Consider the following 8,782-nt stretch of genomic DNA (forward strand, 5'->3'; position numbering starts at 1 on the left):
CTATCTTTGAACTGTGGTGACCAATGCAGGTACTTTTGTTACTGTGATGGTCAGGACGGGTGGCACAAGGACAGCAATGTTGTCTAGGCTTAAGTCCAGCACATAAACAGACAGCTTAATAGCATGAAAAGCCACCCAGCCCAACCTATATGGCAAAGTAAGGGACACCTACACTGAAACCCCTCTTCCGACACTGGTGTTTTTGGGGCCTTACACAGGCCGAATTTTATGCCTAAGAGTTTCCCTGCCAGTGCAACAGGGAGCAGTATTCCCAATGCCTCATGGACTGTATTGGGCAGACTGTTCAGAATGGCAGAAACAACAAGCATGTCATTTCTTGAAAAATGTGTATCTTCAGGAGAAACATGAGAGGAAAAACACTGGCTTTTAAAACTAGCTGAAGCGATCTTTCACCATGACAGAAATGCACGGAAGGGTGCGAGGACATAGCACAGGTCTCACAGCTGAACAAGGAAGAACGGTGTTTTGTGAGATAGGGAATGGACAGTTCTGACTGTCAGAATCAAATGTGTTTTCTCTTCAGCTGGGAACAAGGGAGGAAGAAATTTTTACATTCCAGAGTTCTGAAGGTAAAGAGGGAATGATCCTTTACTGCAAGAGCACAGGGAATATCTACTAACACTTGCAGGTAGCATGGTCAAGATGAACAGTAGCATGTCTGTAGAGGAAAAGTCCATTAAAGGTTAGAGAATACAAAGATAACAACATTGGTTCAGGGAGTCCTCCAATTGTGTAGGGTTTGTCAAGGAAGCACTCTCTGATGCTTGCCCTGTTCTTGTACTCTTCCCTGGGCAATGCTGTTGCTCACTGTCAGGTTGTGCGCAATATAGACTTTTGCTCTGGGCCAGTGTGACTGCACTTAATGTTTTACTACATATTTCTGCAACCTGACTGTTTTGGGAGTGACCTGAAACCACCACGATGGGCACATGAAACAGGCAATTCAATATCCTGACTGGCTGCCAGAACCTAGGAGCAGGCAGTGAAAATGTATCACCACCAATCCACCTGCCACTTGCCATGGAGAGAGAACAGGGACAAAGGCACCTGTCTGAAAATAGTAACACTTTATTTGATTTTTTTCTTGTCACATTATCATAAATGTTCTCTAGTCTCAGAAAACAAAGCCCTAGTTTGGAAAATAATGCACATACAAATCTCTTCTTACGGGTATTTAGTATACAGAAATATACAAAGATTTCTCTATTATTGTAATATATCATCAGAATGCCCCACATCCCACATTTTTACTCAGGTCCACTGTACTGGTAAGCGTAAACTACAAAGGTAACAAGCAACCTGAAAAAGACATGGTTTATAGAATATAATTATATATAAGTGTGTATATATATATATATATCTACAACAGTGCAAATATATCACAGCGTGCAGGCAGCAATAGTCTCTAGAGAAGCATAATAAAATTGATTCATAGTAATGCAAATGCATTACAGAAACAAGAGACAACAATGACATATTAGGTATACAAAATATGCACATTTCAGCACGCTGATTTAAAATGATACTTTGCATTGACTCTTGCTTTAAAAACAGAAGAACAAATTTTAAATAATTCAGTAATAGATTCAAGGGCAGTATCTCACAATAAGGTCAACTGACTCGGATAAGGTATTTCACAAATCTTTACTGACACACGTACTGACACACTGCAGGACTTGTCTTGTTTTAGAAACATCAATGTAATCTTTTCCTTAAATTTTATTTACTTTTACCATAATTGAAGAGCATTTTTCTGCACTTTTTAAAATTGATCAGCAACTAATGCACATTTGTAAAGGTTGGTATAATTACCACTGAGGCCAGGAAAGCTGTTTTTTCGAAGTAATAGAAAGGAGTTCATATAACGATTACCCTAAACAGGCTACTAAAATAAGCTAACAAGGTGTCAGAAGAAAAGATGCCACAGATGCCACTTGAAGAAAAAAAAAACCATCAACCTTAAAAGTGAAGACTTCCATGTTGCCTTGCAATCTGCTTAGAAAGACATTTTAGATTTTTTTTCTTCTGGAAAGAGTAAAGCCTATCCATAGATCCAGCACATTAGGGATTTGGTAGCTCAAAGAAGTCTAAAAGTCATCCTTCCCCCATGACTACCTCACACAGTTCCAAAGCTCATTTTCACACCCCACATGAACAGCAACCACGAATATCCAGCAATAAGAACAAAACAACTGGTAAGCGTGGACTGAGCTCATGGAGGCCCCCAGAAAGAAAATAGATTGACAAAATTTGGATGGATCTTGAAGGCGTAAACAATGCAGGGAGTGCAAGCTGGCAGGCTGAGCTATGGGGATTTCTTGTGCCAAAGGACACCTATTTTGACTGGTGAGCTTTTGTTTTATTGTGCTGGCAATGGGTCTCAACAGAAATCTGAATTTCTTCCAGGAAGGTTCTACAGTTGACAACAGCATAAAATTGTGATTCATTGTAAGATTTCAAAGTAATAAAACCCCTGAATCTAGATTCCATAGTCTACAGTACCACTACTCCTTCACAACCTCTATGTGAAATGGGTACAGAACACAAATACACCACCACACACATGGAATTTAAAGGAAGCTTGTTAGGCTTGCAGGCTCAGCCTGCAACTTTTGGACAGGTAAGATGCAAAGTGATATCCAGGGTTATAAAAAACACTCAGCGGGACATATTACAACAACCTTTTTATATATTATGTAAACTGGTATTTAAGAACAGAACAGTGGGATTTGATCCCTGGAAATGCTATTGCCCCTCTCCACGAACAGCAGAGCTCCTGCTTAACTGCAGTGACACTGAGCACTTAATTCATGCACTCACTAGTGCTCTGTGGCAGCATCATGGGCACAGCAATAATCAGCCTGTCACCAGCTGTTACAGAGGACATGACATGGTGTCATTTTCTGCCTACTTCTAGCTCTCAACAGCTTTTCAAATTATCAGACTTCATAAATGGCTTTCCATACAGAACTGAAGGAAAGCTATTCCTGAGTGTACCCTATGGGACTGTTCTGGTAGGGAAATGGATACACATGAGGAGATCATTTACTCAAAGAAATAAGAACACCACATGGGACACTGTCTCTGCAGCTACCACTGAGATCCTCTCTGCACAAATACAGACCAATTATCTATCACAGTCAACCTGCTCTAGAGGAGCCTAAGCCCAGCTACTGCCAAACCCAACCTCAATGTTTTCCAGTGTTCCTGATTTTGGCAGGGATCTTTGCTGCCCTGTGTGAAGGTTAAAGGGAACAATGATCCTAACACTCAAGAGTTCTGGGTGAAGTCCAGACCTCTTCTAACTTACAGTAGGGCTACAGAATCAAGGTGACTTCAAATACATCTACTTGTTAAGTGTGCTACTGTACCCACAATACAAGACTAGTTTTAACAAGTTTCCATTTTAACAAGGAACTGCTGGAAATTCCAGTTCCAAAGGTCTGAGCTCCAAAGGTCTGAGCTCCAAAGGTCTGAGCTCCAAAGGTCTAGGTGCCAAAGCGTTAAGCTCTAAAGTTTCAGTGTACAGGGGCTCATCTCCTCTAAGCTGACATATCTAGAGCAGGTAAGCAGACTATCTAAGGTACCCTCTTTAGGCTCCCTTGATCCTCAGTGCAAGAGTTACGTACCTCCCTGTGGGTCAACCACACATTTTTGTCACATCACACATTCCAATTCTGCCAATGCCCAAGACACGTGCCAAGGAAAGACCACAAAGGCCATGCTAAGTTCAATGTGAAGAACTGCCTCTGGAGCTGCCTGTCTAGCCCCACTGATGAGAGAATGAGCCAGGGAAACCAGGAGAAATGCATGAACTACATCCCAGTAATTCCAGGAATCTGAATTACACTGCTAAAATTTCAATTTATCCACTTCAGGGCTGTTGTAAAAATGAGACACTGGCAAAATGAGGATCCAGTCACGCTCCAGCTGACATTGCCCTGAACCCCCCCTGGGAACAGGCATGACTTCAAATGTGGCAACTACTATAACAAAACTCACTATATATGCCAGAATTCAAGTCACTAGGAAAAATGCCTACCTCAGGGAATCATGGAAGTACCTTGGGTCCATTTGTCCTGGAGATGGCCACTTCTTTCCTTTTATTACAGAGAAAATTAGGTTATTAACTTAGACTGGGCCTCTCATTTTTAGACAGTTATGGTTCTGTGAGATAAACCCTCTCCAAGAACACTATTGAAAGTTAAGAGGAGCGTGCATGCAGTTTCCTCTTACTCCATACCTGGATCCTAATAAGTAGACCAGTGCTGTTCCACTTGCACCCCAAACTCTAGCCATGCATTCAAAAGGAAGCTCTGCATTGCTGCTACTCCTGCAGCTGAGGTCCTTTTCAACTGTGTTCATGCTAACTCACAAAGCTTGGCCCAAAATAAACACAGGTCCAAAGAACTGTTCTGTTTGGGAAAGCATCCGAGCTTGTGCTTACATCCCGCTCAAACCAAGACAGATGGTGCACTTCAAAATCCTCCCTGCATGAAGATACACCTGGATGAGCAGAGCCAGTGCCAGACTGGGACAGAAAGTGTGCTCAACCCCTGTGAAGAAGACTCCAAGCCAGCTTCTGCTGTGCTAAGATCAAGGAGCATCAGAGCAGATCTGTATCAAAAGTGGGTATCAAAAACTCCCTACAGAACTAACCTGCCCCAAATGATGGAGGTGACAACCACTCCACAGTGCCGTGGGGCTCTCCTGCGTTATGCAGGACAACACACATGACCCTCTGTCCAACACAGCCGTCAAATGAGGCTGGGACATGAAGCTCAGAGAGCAGAGGTAAAGTGGAAGAAGGTGCAGCAGCCTGCAGAAAGAGGTATGCATGCTGTTTGCACCCTCCTCACAGCTGAGGAGGTTTGGAAACATTATCACTGCACCTTATGACTCTTCCTCTTCCCTTCGTTATTGTTCCTGAATACAATCGCCACAGAGCAGGAGACTAAGAATTAAATTGCATTCCAATAAAAGTTAGGGCTGAAAAATAATCAACTAAGATCTCTTCCTGCTTAGTTTGGAATGTAAAAATAAATGCTGAAATTGTTCAAATGTAAAGTAGTCCTGGACTGGCATTTCTGGTAAAGGAAAAATTTCAATTTTCCTTACCAAAACTATGCAGGTAACAAAAGCAAACATGCAAAGCAACAGTAAATACGGAGAAAAATTTACACTCATCTCCATGCTTGATTTTCATTTTCCTCTTTCACTCAAAAGAACTATTTTGTGATTCAAAAAAGTTAATTCAAGATCAATGCAAAGCTGTAATCTCCTAGAAACCAACCCCAAAGCAAACGGACTATTCAGTATAGTCTCTGAGTTCTCTTAGTGAACATCTCAGTCTTCCTGCACAACACAGCCTTCACTCAGCAAAGCACTTCAGCCTGGACTTTAAAGACGTTTGTTGTTCCTTTGATACACATCAGGCAACGCAGATGTGAGAAGCTGTGAAGATACTTACACACTTTGTTGGAACAGGGCTTCACAGGATCCCATCAGAGTCAAAGTCATCCATCTAGTGTTGAATAACTAGCATGGACAGGAGCCCCTTTGTGAGGATCACTGGGGTGGGACAGCTCAGTATCTACCACGCTTCTTTCCAGAAACCAAAGTTTAATGAAACATTCATTTCTATTGACAACATAGACTTTGACACAGAAAAGTGAATCAAAAAGCCAGTCACCTGATATATCCTGTACTTGGACTCAAGTGTTCATTACCTCCCACTTACACAACCAGCTCTCCCTATTATGTATGTATATATATTCTTCTCCTTTAATGAAAAAAAAAAAAAAAAGTTTTTTTTCTTGGGCTCCAAATATTAAGAAGTGAACAGGATTTCAGCATCATTCTTCTGCTACTCCTTTTGATCTATAAAGATAAATTTTCTCAACTTTTTGTATGAGTAGTATCTGCTTTCCAAATCTTTTATTTAACTGTAAATAATAATGTTTCAAGTTCTTTTTAAAAACTTTCAGGGTTTTTCAGGTTACATGCAAGTTTCCACAAAGACAAAAAACAGAAAAACATTTGAAGCACATAAAGTCCTTAACAGATGCACACAGTAACCAAAGCAACGTGTCAAAACAAGTCAAAATAAAACACGGAGGCCAACAGAACACTAAAGCCTTCCTGCAATCCCAACAGAAATTATACATTCAGTCTTCAAGAGACCTTTAGAAACCTTTAGCCTCTTATGCAACTTTTAGCTAGACTGTGACAGGTTCACATGGTAATAATTGCATTGATTTCAAACAGTTTATGGCTATTTATATTGCTATATAAATGGAGGATTTGAAGTCTTTAGATTCTTACTGGCTTCATTATTCCTCTGTGTGTCACCTTGAGAGCTTCACAGCGTGCTTGGTCTAACACTACAGCACATGTAGGCTCAGTCCATTCACCTGGGAATGCATTTTTTACCAGCCTGTTAGAATTTATTTCCACATGGATATAAAAAAACACAAGCTGGACCATCTTAAAAATCTCTGCAGTATATGAAAACATGATTGGGATGGACTTTAAATACTTTTGTCCCACAGTAGTGAGAAAAGAGTTATCATGAGCTAATTCTGGAGGAAAAGAGTGATTATCTTACTTACGGGTAGCACTGAGTTTCAAGATAAGTAATGTAATTCTTTACTGGGATATGACAGTCTGAAAATGTTCCTTAGAATAGTAACTTTCAGCTAAATGCTGCAAGCAGATGGCTGGGAAAAAGCATATCTAACAAAAAAAGCAGGGACAAAAAAAATATTCTAGAGCACGCATTTTCTTAGGAACACCCGTGGAGGAACAGATTTTTGGCTAGCATAATACAGTACAAAGTTACAGTACAGGAGGACATGTTAGACTAAAGAGGTAAAATAAGAAAGACTACAAACAGAGGAATAACCACAGATAACAAGGCAGCATCCAAGGAACTGACACTGCTAAACTGGTCTAGGTGGGAGAAGACAGCACTGCCTTCATCTAAGTTAACATCATGTTGAAATGTCAGCCAAGGTGTTTCGTTTGGTACACAACAATGGATTTTCAATGTGGTAAATGGTGTTGGTAAACACAAAACACGAACCCTGAAGGTATTTAATGCCATGGATGTCACACTCTTACATGCTCTGCTAGCCTACAGCTGGACCAGCAGTGTGCCACAAAAGAGCAATTTGGGAAATCTAGTCTTTTGTCTGCTTGCAAACAGCATTTGAACCACCTGTAATAATTTTCAAAGTCTTGAAATAATCAAGACATATTTGTGCCAAGGGATTTCAGCTTGCCATTTATTTAAAAACTGTTCATAGTTGTGAGGATTATTTAGAATAGCCAAAACTCTTAATTTTTTCTATCTGACAGCCATATCAGCTAGCCCTCCTAAAAAGCATAGGCTTGACTCACAAGTCTTTTACAAGACAGGCTTAATCCAAGCATCCTGGAATAAACAGATACACACAGACTATGTCTCTGCTGGTAAGGAAAGCTAGGAAACAATTGCCCTCACTGCTAAATGGCAGAGCTGCAGCCCAGCACAACCAGAGCTTTTCCAGACAACATTTGGGCTCTCTCTAAACTTAGTACAGTACAGGGACCATCCCTATCAGCCCCAGTTGTCTGAGAGCTGACAGAGCTGGCCCTGGCACTATTTAGTTTACTAGTATAGATGTAGCCATGGAGTCTTCCAAACAGTCTGTGAATTGTGACTGCAGGTGGCCAGCAGATGCACATGGTCTCTCTTCATCTACTCTACTGTCATGAGCTGCTGAGCTCCTGCATGGTTTGTTGACATTGAGCTGCTTCCAATCTACCAGACTTCAGCATCCTGATGGGAATAATGCATTTATAGAATTTGTAGGTCTGACTCAGGGGCTCTCTGACACTAAGGTAAACACACAGTAATGGCAGAAGGTAACAGAATTTGCACAGAGGTTCACCAAGGTGTCCAACGTGACTATGGGCTCCACAATTTCATTTTGGGTTGAAAATCCAAACCCCTGAAACTCAGTGACAAAATTCACATCAACTTCGAACTGGAACTCCCCCTGACAAGTTTACAAGGTGGGATAAGCAAACCAAATGCATGCTTGTTTTGATGGTTTCACTGGTGTTTAGATCGATTACCTATTAATTCCCATGCTGTGCCTATAGACTTCAGGATCAAAACAGAATTGTTTGGCATAACTAGACCTGCAGTATTACAAGATCATCTGTGTATTCCGAGGAGAGTTCTACACATAGTGTGTTGCAGATAGAATGAACACTGCTGTATGAGGCAGTCACAAGTGCTTTAACACAATATCCCAAGCTCTGAGCTATGGAGTGCACTCCACTGGGCTTCAACAATCGCTCCGGCTTTAGGAATAGATTCTGCTTTCACAATTTAAGAAAAAAATAAGCCTTGGAGTGCTTTGATCTTTTCATTTGCAGGAGGTAGATCAAACAGATAACGAGCAAAGTTGTTATTTTAAATATCACAGATATTGAGGATTTAAAAGACACTGCAAAAGAACATTTTTCAGTCATTCAGTGACACCTTGAACATGTCCGACTGCCTGTGCTATATCTATAGGTGCTTTCAAATATGGACCACAGGTTTAGTGCAGACTCAGAAGAGCCTTTTCTTCCTATCATTACAGTTTTCAGATAAGAGACCAGCTCGACAAGTAAAGCACCAGAATTCTAAATTTAGACTGAAACAAAAATAATTACTTGAATCACTTCAGGTTTGTTTTAAAAAATTATCTGTATGAAAAAAGATATC

The sequence above is a fragment of the Merops nubicus genome, unplaced genomic scaffold (genome assembly GCF_000691845.1).
Source record: "Merops nubicus isolate BGI_N331 unplaced genomic scaffold, ASM69184v1 scaffold18880, whole genome shotgun sequence".
NCBI classification, from domain to species: Eukaryota; Metazoa; Chordata; class Aves; order Coraciiformes; family Meropidae; genus Merops; species Merops nubicus.